Source organism: Bos grunniens, chromosome 5 (genome assembly GCF_055505025.1).
Source record: "Bos grunniens cultivar Pamir isolate PY7600 chromosome 5, Bosgru_T2T1.0, whole genome shotgun sequence".
NCBI classification, from domain to species: domain Eukaryota; kingdom Metazoa; phylum Chordata; class Mammalia; order Artiodactyla; family Bovidae; genus Bos; species Bos grunniens.
This window is the reverse complement of record NC_141169.1, coordinates 68,876,489-68,891,119: the sequence shown is the minus strand read 5'-3', so window position 1 is coordinate 68,891,119 and position 14,631 is coordinate 68,876,489. Positions and strand designations below refer to the sequence as shown.

The following is a 14,631-nucleotide window of genomic DNA, read 5'->3' as shown; positions in this document are numbered from 1 at the left end:
CTTCCCTGGTGGCTCCTGCCTGCAATGCAGGAGACCTGGGTTCAGTTCCTGGATTGGGAAGATTCCCTGGAAAAGGGCATGGCAACCCACTCCTGTCTTCTTGCCTGGAGAATCCCATGGACAGAGGAACTTGGCAGGCTACAGTCCATGGGGTTGCAAAGAGTCGAACATGACTGAGCGACTAAGCACACACACACATGCTTGACTTTCTAGCCAAAAGAAAAAAAAAACATCATGAGCACTGTCTCCGGGATATAGTTCTCAATAAGAGCCTGAATAAACTCCAACTCTTGTGTTTTTCTTTAAGTCAACAACACCTACACTTTGCCATAGTTCCATGACCTGCTTTTTACTTTAAGAAAATAGTATAACCAGAAAGAACCTCCACCTATATCCAACACAACCACCAAGCTGGCATACTCCCTACCTTCATCCTTGTTTTAATGAAGGCCAACCTCTCCACTTGTGTTCGGATTTTCATGTTTTCTTGACTTCTCAATCTTCAATAATTTCACTCCTCAAATTAGCCTTCTTCTCTGGCATTATCAGCTTTTTGTTCCCACCTGATCATTCCTATCATCACACAAACACAGTGTAGCGTTCCCATTTTGTAAAATCTCCCCTGATCCCAGACGCCCAATCCCTGTAGTTACCAGCCTAACTTCACTGCTCCCCTCACAGGAGAGAAAAAAAAAAAAAAGCTTTTTGGGAAGAATTCTTCGTACCCTGAGAATAAAGTAGGGAAGAGAGGTCAAGACAGATCTAAATATTCGGCCTCCAGCAGAGACCAGAGTGAAATGAAGGAGCAAGACTTAAGGGGGAAATATTTCTAAGCAGAGGAAACAGGGTATACTAAACTCCTAAACGGGGAGACTGCCTGATTTGCCTGCGGATCTGCAAAGGAACCAGTGTGTCTATAATTCAATGAGTGAGGCACAAAGTGGTAGGGAGGGAGGTCAGAGAAGTAGCCAGGGGTCAGATCCCAAAGGCCATAGTCAGGACTTTGGATTTCATTCTTAATGTGATAAGAAGCCAAAGTGTCACAAGGGAGGAGAGAGAAATGATCTAATTTGCACCCTTACAGGATTGCTCTGCTGTGTGGAGAACAGACTAAGATCGAAACTCAAAAGTGGAGGAACGCAGACCAGTCGGGAAATTACTGTGGGTGGTACAAGCTGAGATGATGAAGGTTTGGATTAGTGAGGTGAGACTATATTATCTGAAGATAATGCTAATTAGTTTTACAAATGGATGGAATAAAAGAAAGAAAAAATCAATGATGACTCCAGTGTTTTGACCTTGGCTGATAGATGTGGGTACTCCTTAATTAAAAGCGGGGATGCTCAGGGAAGAGGAGAAAAGATGGGAGAGATGGAAAGCAATAGTTCTGGACAAATCCATGGTGTGGTTTGAGAGACCTGCTGCTACTGCTGATGCTAAGTCGCTTCAGTCGTGTCTGACTCTGTGTGACCCCATAGACAGCAGCCCACCAGGCTCCCCTGTCCCTGGGATTCTCCAGGCAAGAACACTGGAGTGGGTTGCCGGGAGAGATGGAAAGCAACAGTTCCGGACAAATCCATGGTGTGGTTTGAGAGACCTACTGCTATTCAAATGGGGATTTTTGAGTAGGCAGTTGGTATGCAAATCTGGAATTCAAGGGAGAAGTCAGCATTAGAAATAAAAACTGGAAGTCAAACATAAAAGATACTTAATGCCATGGATATAGAATTGTATATAATGTTGGGTTCTTCAGAGAAACAAAAGCAACACAGACAGAGAGAGATGTATTTGGTTCACAGGATGTCGGGGCTGGCAAGTCTGAAACCTATAGAACAGGCCAGCAGGCTGGAAACTCCAGCAGTCTTAATGTTGCAGTCTTGAGCATGAAGGCCCAATTTTTTTTCCTCTGAAAAAGGAGAGGAAAAAAAATCTCAATCTTTTCTCGTAAGGCCTTCAACTGATTATAGGAAGCTTTCTTACTTTATGGAGAGTAATCTGTTTTACTCAAAGTCTATTGATTTTGCTATTAATCATGTCAAAAAACAAACAAAACACCTTCACAGCAACATCTAGACTGGTATCAGTCTGATCAAACAACGGGGTACCATAAAATCAGCCATCATGGGACTATATGAAATGACCTAGTAAGTTAATGTATTTGGAGAAATGAAGACAATCCAGGACTGAGCCCTGGCAAAGTGCAAAGGAGACATGTCCAGCAAAGGAGGCTGAGAAGGCGCTGGAGGGCAATGAAGGAAAACAAGAGAATGTGGTAAATCAAAAGCCAAGGAAAACGTGATCCAAAAAGGAAGATTGGTTATATCAGGTGTTGCTAAGAAATCCTACAAGATAAGGATTGAGTCAGCAAAGTCATTGCTGACTTCATTGAAAATGATAAGGATGTGTGAGGGAGGAGGTAAGCCTAAGTAGAGGAGGTTCAACAAGAAACAGAAAAAAAGCAAAAAGGACATGGAGGTAACGCATGTGTACTCAGTCATGTTTTGAAACTCCATGGACTGTAGCCCACACCAGGCTCCTTTGTCTATGGGATTTCCCAGGCAAGAATACTGAAGTGGATTGCCATTTTCTCCTCCAGGAGATCTTCCTGACCCAGGAATTGAACCTGAGTCACCTGCATCTCCTACATAGGCAGGCATGTTCTTTACCACTTGAGCTACCTGGAGGTAATAAGTATAGCCAACTCTTTCAAGGAGTTTTGTTGTAAAAACAGAAGAAGGAAAAAAACAAAACGGGAAAGTAGCTGAAGAGGGATGTAGGAAGGTTTTTTTGGGTTTGTTTTGTCTAAGAAGGAAATTATTATAGCATATTTTTTGCTGAAGAAATAATCTAGGGAAATTTGGTGATTTCCAAAGAGGAAAGTAGCAAGATGAGATCTGTAAATTACAGAGGTAAAGTCCTTTGAATATACATCCATTATGCAGCACAGACTTAAGTCAAATCTGGGTTTCTATCACTGATTAGAGAGTCAAGTTACTAAGCCTCTCAGCTTTCTCACCCTTTTTCTACAAGGTCTTCTGTGGTCCTTCTACCTCTTTTGAGAGTCACCCAAATCTCTCCATCTCTATGCCCTAGCCATTAGCCTTTTTTTTCAATCTCTTTTTCACCCCTCAAACCAAAAGAGCTTTTATTGCATCTTTAAATATCACAAATGAGTCCAAAAAACCATCTGGCATCTTGCTGTTTCTGTAGCCAGACCACTCAGATCTTATTCATCAGCTTGCTGAACTGTTCCCTTTCAGAAAGACAGATCCCATTCAAAAATTTTCTGATATTCTTGTTTGTTTAAAAAAATAATAATCTTTCTTTTTTTTTTTTTTTTTTTTTTTACTGTGCTGGGTCTTAGTTAGACTTGGGGGTATCTAGTTCCGTGACCAGAGATCAAACCCAGGCCCCCTGTATTGGGAGTGGGGATTCCTAGCCACTACACCACCAGGGAAGTCCCTAATATCCTTGTTTTTACCTGTTATCATTTGCTGCATCAAAGCAGCTGAATTTGAAACAAGCTTAGTGTTGTTTCCTTCAAGAATCAACTCATCTTTCTGGGCTTGAGACACTGAACAAGCAACATCTTGCTTCATCTGAACCCCAAGGGGATGTATTTTTCACCTCCCCAAATTTGGATTTCAAGAAGAGAAACATTCTTGACATAGATGGAGAAGCGAGCACACACAGACCTCATCATGTAACAGAAGTCCAGTGTTACACCCTTGATCATGTTCCGTGCATGATTACAAACAGTGCAAAGAGTCGTCAATTCTTTTCTATTTCCCCACCATCTATCAACCTGGAGCCCCTTCTTTTTCTTTCCAGGGAGACTGAGCTCTACATTGATGTGATTGAAGCCCCTCCACAGGGTGCCTTTAGGACTCTTCACAATAACTGTGCATCCCTTCAAAGTAACACTGGCATTTTCTGTAATAGTCTGATTGCTGAGAATGGTTCATTCCCACAGTAGATGTAGCAAAGAAAGTTCAATCTCTTTAATTAATCTAACTATAGGCTTTGCTAACTCACTTAACAAATCTTAGTTCAAACACGTCTTGCCAAATTGCCCTCTGAAATGCTGTGTCACCATGCATTCTTTCTGATTAGTATTTACCACAGTTGCAGTTATATTTTCATGTATGGATATTTGATCAATGTCAGCCTCCCCTCCGGAATAGCTTAGTTCAATAGAACTTTCTGTGATGATGCAAATATTCTGTATCAGCACTGTCCAACTCAATAGCCTCTAACCACATGTAGTTATTGAACAAATAAAGCACAACTAGAGCACTTGGGGATGTAGCTCAGTGGTAGAGCACATGCTTTGCATGTATGAGGTCCTGGGTTCAATTCCCAGCATCTCCATTTGATTTCTCCCTGTTTAATGCTCAGAAAATACGAGAAGTACAGATGTGAGTTTTAAATTTCATTTATGTTTAATTAATTTAAATGTAAATAGCCACATGTGGCAAAGATTATTTATGTCCCCCACAGTCTTCCCAGCACTTAATTCAGGGCCCACACTTAGTAACTGCTCAATAAATATTTGTTGAATGATTTCCCTGGTGGTCCAGTGGCCAAAACTCAGGTCTCTCAATGCAGGGGGCCCAGGGAACTAGATCCCACATGCTGCAACTGAAGATCCCATGTGCCCAACTAAGACCCAGTGCAGCCAAATACATACATTAATATTTTAAAATAATTATTTGTTGAAAGCCTCAATCTGTACAATAGGGATATGACTAGTTAACTTGTAGATTCAATCTTTTTCTAAGAGGAAAAGGGGAGGGGAGAGTCTCTACATGACAGGGTCAGCTATCAAAGATTCTCAGTCCTCCTATAAAGGTGAATTTGACCTTCAAAAATTTGATCACACGCAGAGGGCAGCTGGGATAGTAAATAAGAACATATGGGGTGATCTGGATAAAATAACACCCTGCAATATGCCTAGGAAGTGTACCTGGAACACGTGGTGGTCCATCAGCTTCACAGAGGGCAAGTGAATGAAGGTGTAGGGAGATTGAAGAAGACTTCACAAAGCAGGTGATATTTGAATTATATCTGGAGGAATAATAAACGTGGTAGGAATGGGAGTGGGATGAAGTCCTGAGAGGTTTTCAGTGCTTACCATGTACCAGGCATAGACTTGGGTTTTTATATGGCTAATTTAATCCTCGCAATAATCTGATGAGTGAGATACCATTATTTTCCCCATTTTACAGACAACTGAAAAAACTGAGGTATAGAGTCAAAAATCATCTTCCCATGGTCACCTCGCTAATGAATGGCAGAGCTGAGGCTGATACCCAGCCCTTGGCTCTTACCACGATGCTCTTCTACCTCATGAACTGAATTTTTCTTGGCAGAGGGAATCATGTATAAAGACACCGTAGTAGAAAAGAAATGGCGTGTTTTTGCATGAGATGCCAAAATGTAAGGGGAGATGAAACAGTAAATAAATGCTAGGGTCAGTCTGGGGTTCCCAAGGCAGTTCAGTGTATGGCTCTGTCCCCTACATTTTCAGTTAATCCTCACAATAACCCAAGTATTACACCATATTATAAAATAAGAAACAGAAATTCCAGGAAGTTAAGAATCTTGCCAAAGGTCACAAAGCAGGTGTGCTGAAGTCAGGATATAAATCTAGGTGTGCCTATTTCTAAATCTACTGTTTGTCTTACTATTCAGTAATGTATAGTGAGGTATGGGCCGAAAAAGAGGCAAAAGGAACATGCTCTAGGGACAAAAGAAAGGATGAATTTTCTGACAAGAATCAGGTCAGAATTCATCCATGAAAGATCTACCTTGAAAACTCTGAAATCCTGCTTGGGGGACCATAATCTCTGTGAAGCCTTCTCTGATCAAATACAGCATTAGTCACTCCATCTTTATTTTTTACGTCAAGCTACATTAAAGCTTTCTGTTTACATGGCTGCCACTCTCAGAACTGTCGCTTACTAAGCACCTCTCTGGCGGGAGCTTTACATGTCATGTTCTCATTAATCATCTTAATAACCTTCTGGGAGATGTATCATCACCTCCATTTGCAGATAGTAAACCAAGGACAAGTGAGTGGCCAAAGGTCTAATAGCTAGTCCAGGACACAGGCCCCATGTTCTCTCTCCACCATAGTCTTTTTCATTCAGGGGCTGGTTTTTGCACCCCTAGTACCTGGCACAGTGCCTTCCCCATAGCAGGCAGGCACTCACTCGAGATTGGAATTCAACTGGTAGGATGGCAGGCTTTCAAATGTTAGTGAAGTAGAGAAAAGAGTCTAAGGTGTTCTGGGAAACCAGCTTTGGACTGTAGTGGGGGGAAGCCCTCATTTGGAGCATTTGCCAATTTCCATGGTATAAAAACCCCCACTTAGGCTGATTTCAAGCTACCAACCTGATTGCAAAATCCCTGGATGTTTAACCATGGCTCTCTTGACCTAGTAAGAACCAGTTCCAGCACACACCTGAATGTTCAAGGTCCTCAGGTACAAACTACTTTCCCTCCTATAGCTCCTCTGCACAGCAGCTCTCTATATCCAGACTTCTTTGCAATCTCAGAAGGGTAGGGACTTAACAGTAAAGCTCACCTTTACCACAGCCCCATGACCTATTCTAATTCCAAATGGTCCTGGGAACACAACATCCCTTAAACATCACCTCCTTCTCTTGTATCCAGGACTATTTAATATTTAAGCACTTCTGCCTCCAAATGTGCCTGGGTCTTCTCTTCTGTGAATATCTGAGCTGGTCCCGTAGCCTCAGACAGCTTTCTACTGACAAGCAGTACAGAGCAATAGTTACGGGAGCCTCCTCTGACGTCACATAACCTGGCATTTCTGCTGACAAGTGGCACGTCCTTAGGAAGTTTCCAGTACCTTTGTGTGCCTCAGTTTACTGATAAGTAAATGGTGATTTTTTTTTTTAAAAAAGAAACAGTACCTGCAGTTTATGTGGCAGTTGTGGAAATTAGATGAGTAAGTAGATGTAAACGGCTCAGAATGTGGTATAGGTATTCAATATTTGAGTTGTTCTTATCATCGTTATGTCCTTTAGGCATGGCACAAATCTAAGGAAGGCCTCAGTATTAGGATTTTCCCACAATAACTGTTTAAAATGTGTTACACTAGACTCTGTATAAAACTTAATTCAAAAAAAAAAAAAAAACTTAATTCAAGGGGGTAACCTATTCATCTTTCTTTTAATTAGCAGTATATATTTAAGCATGTCATTTTTCATAGTCATCCATTCTCATGGCTCAGAGCTTGTTCTTTCCCTGGTAAAAGAAAAACATAATTTTCTCAACCAAATTGGTAAAAGAAATGAAAAGACATGAGGAACTTAAAAAAAAATAGTACATGCATTTTGTATTATATGTACAGACACTGGAACAAGCATAAACATTCCCTTCCTACACCCCATTTGTTTTAGGTCTCATGGTGTCCCATTTCAATTCTAGAGGAAAGAAAACATTTTTAACCTAGAAAACAACTGGCCAGCAGAACCTCAGGAGGAACAGGCTTTACTGAAGTCAAGTCTCAGATGTCTCTCTCTTTTTTTTTTTTGGCTGCATAGCATGTGGGATCTTAGTTTCCCAATCAGGGTGTGAACCCATCCCCCTCTGTACTGGCAGCACAGAGTCTTAGTCAGTGCACCATCAGGGAAGTCCCTCATACATTTCATCTTGTAAGACTAGAGATCAGCCACCCTCACCACCAGTCAAGGAGTCATGTATTAATTAATAGTTGTAAACAGCTTTTAGATCTTACAGATGGAATAAGTACTATACAGTTTATTATCATTATTAATCCCAAGACAGTTGATGACCAGTCATTGGTGGAGGTGTGTGGTCACCCATAAATCAGCCTTGAATCTTCCGGATTGGCAAATAATACTCCAGAGCCTGATCTGAATTAAAAGTGACCTACATCTCATTTATAACCTCAGATGTATTAAGACCAACTTTTCCATTCTAAGGACAGACCAAAGTATTTCTGAACTCCTTTATCTACAGGTTTACAATTGTCACCTAATCTTTCAATAATTTCAGGAACTCTCTTGAGGCTGTGTTGCAATAAAGGAAGCTAGATGACCTACTTATCTTGACAGGGTTCAATGTTAACCATTAAGTGAGTTTACTAGGCCTCTGGTTCAATGTTTGGTCATTGGCCTTTCTAAGAAGACGAAGTATTTTCCAACTTACTACCATCTTGACCTTAGTATCGTGCCTCTTCTTAAGATTGAAGTAGGATATGAATGTATGTTTTATATGGAAATTATTGTACTAATTCCTTTAGACAAACCAACCTCAGCTTTTCCACAGGCAAAACCTAGATGTTACTAGTATCACTAACTAGATTCTTGATTTTTAGCTCCCCAAAATAACGATTTCATTGCCCCATCTTCTTTCAACAAATATATGGCTAAGTGACAATATTATGGCCTATAGGAAGTAAACGAACTGTCAGGAGCAAGATTCAGAAATTGTTCTCAAATGGAAAGGACATGTCGTCCTTCAACTCTTCTTCCAACTGATGACTGGAGTTGGGGCACTCATCTCGGGATGTGAGATAGAAGACAAACACTCAGGACTGTGGAACATAAAGACAGGAGGACTCGGTATCATCTCCAACATGGTAGAGTACCGTCTAAGCCCTGGACGCATTACTTCTGTCTAAACTTCTCTTAGGCGACAGAGAAGTAAGCCTAGATCTACTTTAAGCCACTGTTGTTGTAGGTCTGCTGTCACACGTAGCCACACCTTGTTCTAATCAAAACACATGCGCATTATAGGAAACACATTTACATGGTAGGAATTTTTTAAATGAATAAAGCAAAGGAAGAAAACAAAATTATTCAAAATTTCACCGTCTGTATGTAATCAAGACCTAACTGTCACTTTACTTTGCAAACTTTCCCTGAGTGTCTCCGTCTATTCTCACAGCCTCAAACCTCACCTGGCGATTAAGCCTTCCCAAATCTCTATCTCCTGCTCATCTAGACTTACACACCCAAGAGCCTATATATATATCCACACTGTACAATCACAATGTGTCCAAAACAAAAGTCATCATGTTCCCTAGTCTAAACTCCGTCCCCTTTCTCAGTGACTAATACCACCATCCCCTCTTCACGGCAGAGGTCAAGGCAGCTTGCCTGACTTCTCCCTATACTTCAGCCAATACTGGATTGTGATCATCTGTCTCCCCTACTAAAAAGGTTCCCCCAGAATAAGTAAAATGTTCCCCTAAGGAAGAATCAGCTCTTATTCACCTGTGTTTCCTCAGTACCTATAGCATGGCAAGATAGATGCACAAATATTTTAGTGATTATTCCCATTTTGTGCATTTCTTTCCAGTTTTTTCCTACACTTTTTGAAGCAAGATGTGACTATTATATAAACACTACTTTAAATTCTATTTTTTCATTAATCATTATAGTACAGAAAATTTCCCCTTACTATTATTAAAAATTCTATGTGAATCATTTTTAATGGCTGCATAATATTAACATGAACTAGCAGCTACTACTAAGCACTGACTATGTGTCAGGAACAGTATGGGCATTTTACATACAACCTCACTACATCCTCACTTCATAGATGAAGAAACAAAAGCTCAGAGAAGCAGAGTCCTCTGCTTGTGATGACTAATGAGCCACAATAGACTATGAGCCCATGAAAGGCAGAACTTACATCTTTTATGTACAAAAGCAGCCCCTCCAACATTTGTTGAAAGAATTAAAAGAATCAACTATTTACAAGAATGTATATGTGGCAATTAAAAAGAGATTTACTTGCCTTATAAAAGCTTAATCTATCTTTTTCATATCTCAGCACATTGAGAAGAGGACATTAATTAAACACCATGTTAGATACATTACAAACATCCTATTTAATTCTAACAACTCAAAAAGAGGAGTAACGCTGTGCCACCCGCCATGATAGGAAGCCAGCCATTATCTTTGCACAATACAAAGATATATTTTCTACTTCCTACTTTAGAGAAATTCTTTTTTATAAACTGTGTATTGTTTTCTTAAATGGATAATCAGCTTCTCTACTTGCATTCATTCCAAGACAGAAATTTACTTGAATAGAAGTTATATATGTATGGATTTTGATGTGAGTTCTATACAACCATCAGTCTCCACCCTCTTGATCCATTTATATAAAAGCAGAGCACACATGAACAGCCCAATCAATGCAGTGGTTATTTCCAAAAATAGTGCTAATGGTGTGTGAGATGTGCATATGTGCGTGTGTATGTGTGTGGGTGTGCATGCATGCGTGTGTATAGAAGTTAGTGGGAGAACCATGACCAATAAGAGCATAAGCACAGGTTAGATCAGAGAGCAGCTCAGCAAGGCCTGGCCTTTGGAGACATTCCCTAGTATCAAGCTCCAGCTCTATCACTTACTGTTTGTATGACGCTGAGCAAGTTCTCTAACGTCTTTGTGTCTTATCTCCTAAGCTGTGAAATGAACATAACAGTAATATTTATCTCACAGAACAACATAACTAAATTAGTTAACACTTGAAGTGCTAACAGCAGTGGCTCATAGAAATTGCTACATAAGGGTTTCCAGAGAAACATGAACAGACAATTCAGATAATATAATAAAACACATGGAAAATTTTTGCCACATTAATAATCAGAAATAGATTGAAATAAAGACATATTTCTACCCCTCAAATTGGCAAAAACTAATTTTTTGAAGGTAAAGTGATGTATTTATTACAGTGAATACCACTGCTCCCTCACTACCTGTCTGTAACAACTTATCTGTAAGCATAACACTTTTCAGCCTAGCTTTTGATTCAATTTTAAATCAAAACCAGTATTACAATTTCAACATATCAGAGATACAAGGCCAATTTTCTTTACACATATACTACAGTTACAAGTCAATAGGAAAAGGCCAATAATTCAATTAAATAAAAATGGCAAAGAACATGAAAGACTTACACAAAAAGAACTACAAGATACCTCACACATATGAGAGATATTCAATACAATATCATCACTATGTTAGTATAACAAAAAAATAACTTTAAAGAAACTATTATTATTATTTCTTAATACCAATTACAGGGAAAACTCATTGAACCTGTGGTTCAGTTCAGTTCAGTTCAATTCAGTTCAGTCGCTCAGTTGTGTCTGACTCCCTGCAACCCCATGAACCGCAGCACACCAGGACTCCCTGTCCATCACCAACTCCCAGAGTCCACCCAAACCCATGTCCATTGAGTCGGTGATGCCATCCAATGATCTCATCCTCTGTCGTCCCCTTCTCCTCCTGCCCTCAATCTTTCCCAGCACCAAGGTCTTTACAAATGACTCAGCTCTTTGCATCAGGTGGCCAAAGTATTGGAGTTTCAGCTTCAGCATCAGTCCTTCCAATGAATATTCAGGACTGATTTCCTTTAGGATGGACTGGTTGGATTTCCCTGTAGTCCAAATGACCCTCAAGAGTCTTCTCCAACACTACAGTCCAAAAGCACCAATTCTTTGGTGCTCAGCTTTCTTTATAGTCCAACTCTCACATCCATACGTGACTACTGGAAAAACCCATAGCCTTGACTAGATGGACCTTTGTTGGCATAGTAACGTCTCTGCTTTTTAATATGCTATCTAGGTTGGTCATAACTTTTCTTCCAAGGGACAAGCATCTTTTAATTTCATGGCTGCAGTCACCATCCATAGTGATTTTGGAGCCCGAAAAAATAAAGTCTGTCACTGTTTCCACTGTTTCCCCATCTATTTGCCATGAAGTGATGGGACCAGATGCCATGATCTTACTTTTCTGAATGTTGAGCCTCAAGCCAACTTTTTTATTCTCCTCTTTCATTTTCATCACAAGGCTCTTTAGTTCCTCTTCACTTTCTGCCATAAGGGTGGTGTCATCTGCATATCTGAGGTTATTGATATTTCTCCCGGCAATCTTGATTCCAGCTTGTGCTTCTTCCAGCCTGGCATTTCTCACGATGTACCCTGCATATAAGTTAAATAAGCAGGGTGACAATATACAGCCTTGACATATTCCTTTCCTGATTTGGAACCAGTCTGTTGTTCCATGTCCAGTTCTAACTGTTGCTTCCTGACCTGCATACAGGTTTCTCAAGAGGCAGGTCAGGGGTCTGGTATTCCCATCTCTTGAAGAATTTTCCACAGTTTATTGTGATCCACACAGTCAAAGGCTTTGGCATAATCAATAAAGCAGAAATAGATGTTTTTTTGGAACTCTCTTGCTTTTTTCATGATCCAGCGGATGTTGGCAATATGATCTCTGGTTCCTCTGCCTTTTCTAAAACCAGCTTGAATATCTGGAAGTTCATGGTTCACATATTGCTGAAGCCTGGCTTGGAGAATTTTGAGCATTACTTTACTAGTGTGTGAGATGAGTGCAATTGTGCAGTAGTTTGAACATTCTTTGGCATTGCCTTTCTCTGGGATTGGAATGAAAACTGACCTTTTCCAGTCCTGTGGCCACTGCTGAGTTTTCCAAATTTGCTGGCATACTGAGTGAAGAACTTTCACAGCATCATCTTTCAGGATTTGAAATAGCTCAACTGGAATTCCATCACCTTCACTAGCTTTGTTTGTAGTGATGCTTCCTAAGGCCCACTTAAACTTGTGGAGTTACTAAATAATACACATTATTTAAAAGGCTCTAGAACTTTAGAAATGTTCATACTCTGACCCAGAAATTAATTACAATAATCTATCCTAAGAAAATAATTCTAAGTATTCAGCAAAAATTTTATGCCTGAAGAAAAATATTTTCTAACCTGTTATTCCATAATAGCAAAAAATTGGCAACAGAAACTGTCCAACCACAATGGAATGGCTAAATAAAAATATTACATGGAATATAACAATGGAGAAATTATTAAGAACTTGTAATAACATGCAAAATACTTTAATAACAAAACAGTACACAGGATACATAAGAGATACACAAAAAATGTTAATAGTGGTTATCTCTGGATATAACTATATGTAACTTTTGTATTTTATTATACTGCAGTCTCTTATATTTTCTAAAATGAACATTTCTACAGATAAAATTTAAGTCTCATTCATAAAAAACAGAACAACTTCCCAGAGATCCCCACTTCCTATTGATAAAGTCTCTTTACTTTTATGCTTTAATCTCTCATCATTCTCTCCATCAGACCCTCTTTAGTATGGTCACTCTAAACGAACAGGTCATGATGTTTTCTAACTTGTTTTTGTTTATGGCCTTGAATTCCTTCCTATTTTTTTCTACCAGGAGAACACCTATCCAACATCCTATCACAGCTACTCTGTGATTCCATGGCCTTCAGAAAGGAGACAGAAACAAATGAGAAAAATGACCTTAAAGAACGGCACTGTGGGACTTCCCCAGGGGTGGTCCCCCCTGGGTGGACCACTGGTTAAGAATCTGTCTGCCAATGCAGGCAACAGGGGTTGGAGCCCTGATCTAGGAAGATCCCACGTGCCAAAGAGCAACTTTGCCAGTGGGCCGCAACTGCTGAAGCCCGTGTGCTCTAGGGCCCAGGAGCTGCAACTACTGAGCCCAGCGCCTAGAACCTATCCTCCCCAACAAGACAAGCCGCCCCAATTATAAGCCTGTGAACCACAACAGAGTATGCCCCACTCACTGCAACTAGAGAAAGCCTGCATGCAGCAATGAAGACCCAGCACAGCCAAGAATAAATATAAATAAATAAATGTTTTAAAAAATATATTACATGAGACAATAAGGATGTTATTTATTTTTTTAAAAAAGAACAATTCTGTGCCTTATTCATCTCCTCTCCTGCCAGTGCTTGGCATGTAAACAGGTGCCTAAAACACATCTGCTGAACAAATAAGTATCAGTTACCAAAGTGGTGAGATCTGAACTAGCCTGGGCACCTCTGCCTGTAAGGGGCTGGCTTTATTTTTGTTTGTTTTTGGCAGCATGTAGGATGCTACTTCCTCAACCAGGGGTCAAACCCACACCATCTGCATTGGAAGCGTTGAGTCTTAACCACTGGACCGCCAGGAAAGTCCCTGTAAGGGGCTTTTATTTGTTTAAGGAAAGCCATCTCTGAAGAAGTGAACGAGGAACCAGACAGGTCTAGGCTTGACACAGCAATGGTGAACAAGCTACTAAAATGCTGAGCATCTGCTTCCTCACTTGCAAAACAGAATTACACCCAGCAGCCCCACAAGGTCATTGTGAGGATTAAGTGAGAGAGATGTGAAACACTGGCATGAAAAGGGAATGTTAATTCATCAGTACAACTCAAATGTTAGTTCCTCTCCCTTCTGCTGAAGGCATTAAAGCCATGCTTTCTGTAAGCAGCCTGGGGGGACAAGGGTGACGCATCTCAGAACCCCTGGGCTAGTAACATACAGCATCCAGATCCATACTTGTGGCAAACTGTCACTCATGTCCTCTAAGACTTAATATCTGCTTTCTACATCGATAGCTGAAGAATGGCAGCAGCTGCCAGACCAAATTAAGAGGATTACTTTGATGTTGTCTGCTACACATATCAAAGTCACAGGGCAGACCCTCGAGACCAAGATACAAGACTTCATATATCAGTGAGCCCTGTGAGTGGGAGCTTCCACACAGGAAGAGCCAAGGTACAGCT

At 40.3% G+C, this 14,631-nt stretch overlaps 1 protein-coding gene, 1 non-coding gene and 1 pseudogene across 3 annotated transcripts in view; 1 reads left to right on the top strand and 2 right to left on the bottom strand.

Annotated features, from left to right (window-relative positions):
• TXNRD1 (thioredoxin reductase 1) overlaps positions 1-14,631 on the bottom strand; it is a 128,280-nt gene that overhangs the window by 68,608 nt on the left and 45,041 nt on the right. The window lies entirely within an intron of this gene.
• On the bottom strand, positions 1,535-4,987 carry LOC147372351 (large ribosomal subunit protein uL6 pseudogene; annotated as a pseudogene). Its single transcript, XR_015164754.1, has 2 exons — positions 4,967-4,987; positions 1,535-3,997 (listed from the first exon to the last, which is right to left on the bottom strand). The product of XR_015164754.1 is annotated as a large ribosomal subunit protein uL6 pseudogene (transcript).
• TRNAA-UGC (transfer RNA alanine (anticodon UGC)) lies at positions 4,300-4,371 on the top strand. The gene has a single exon. It is a non-coding gene; the product is annotated as a tRNA-Ala (tRNA).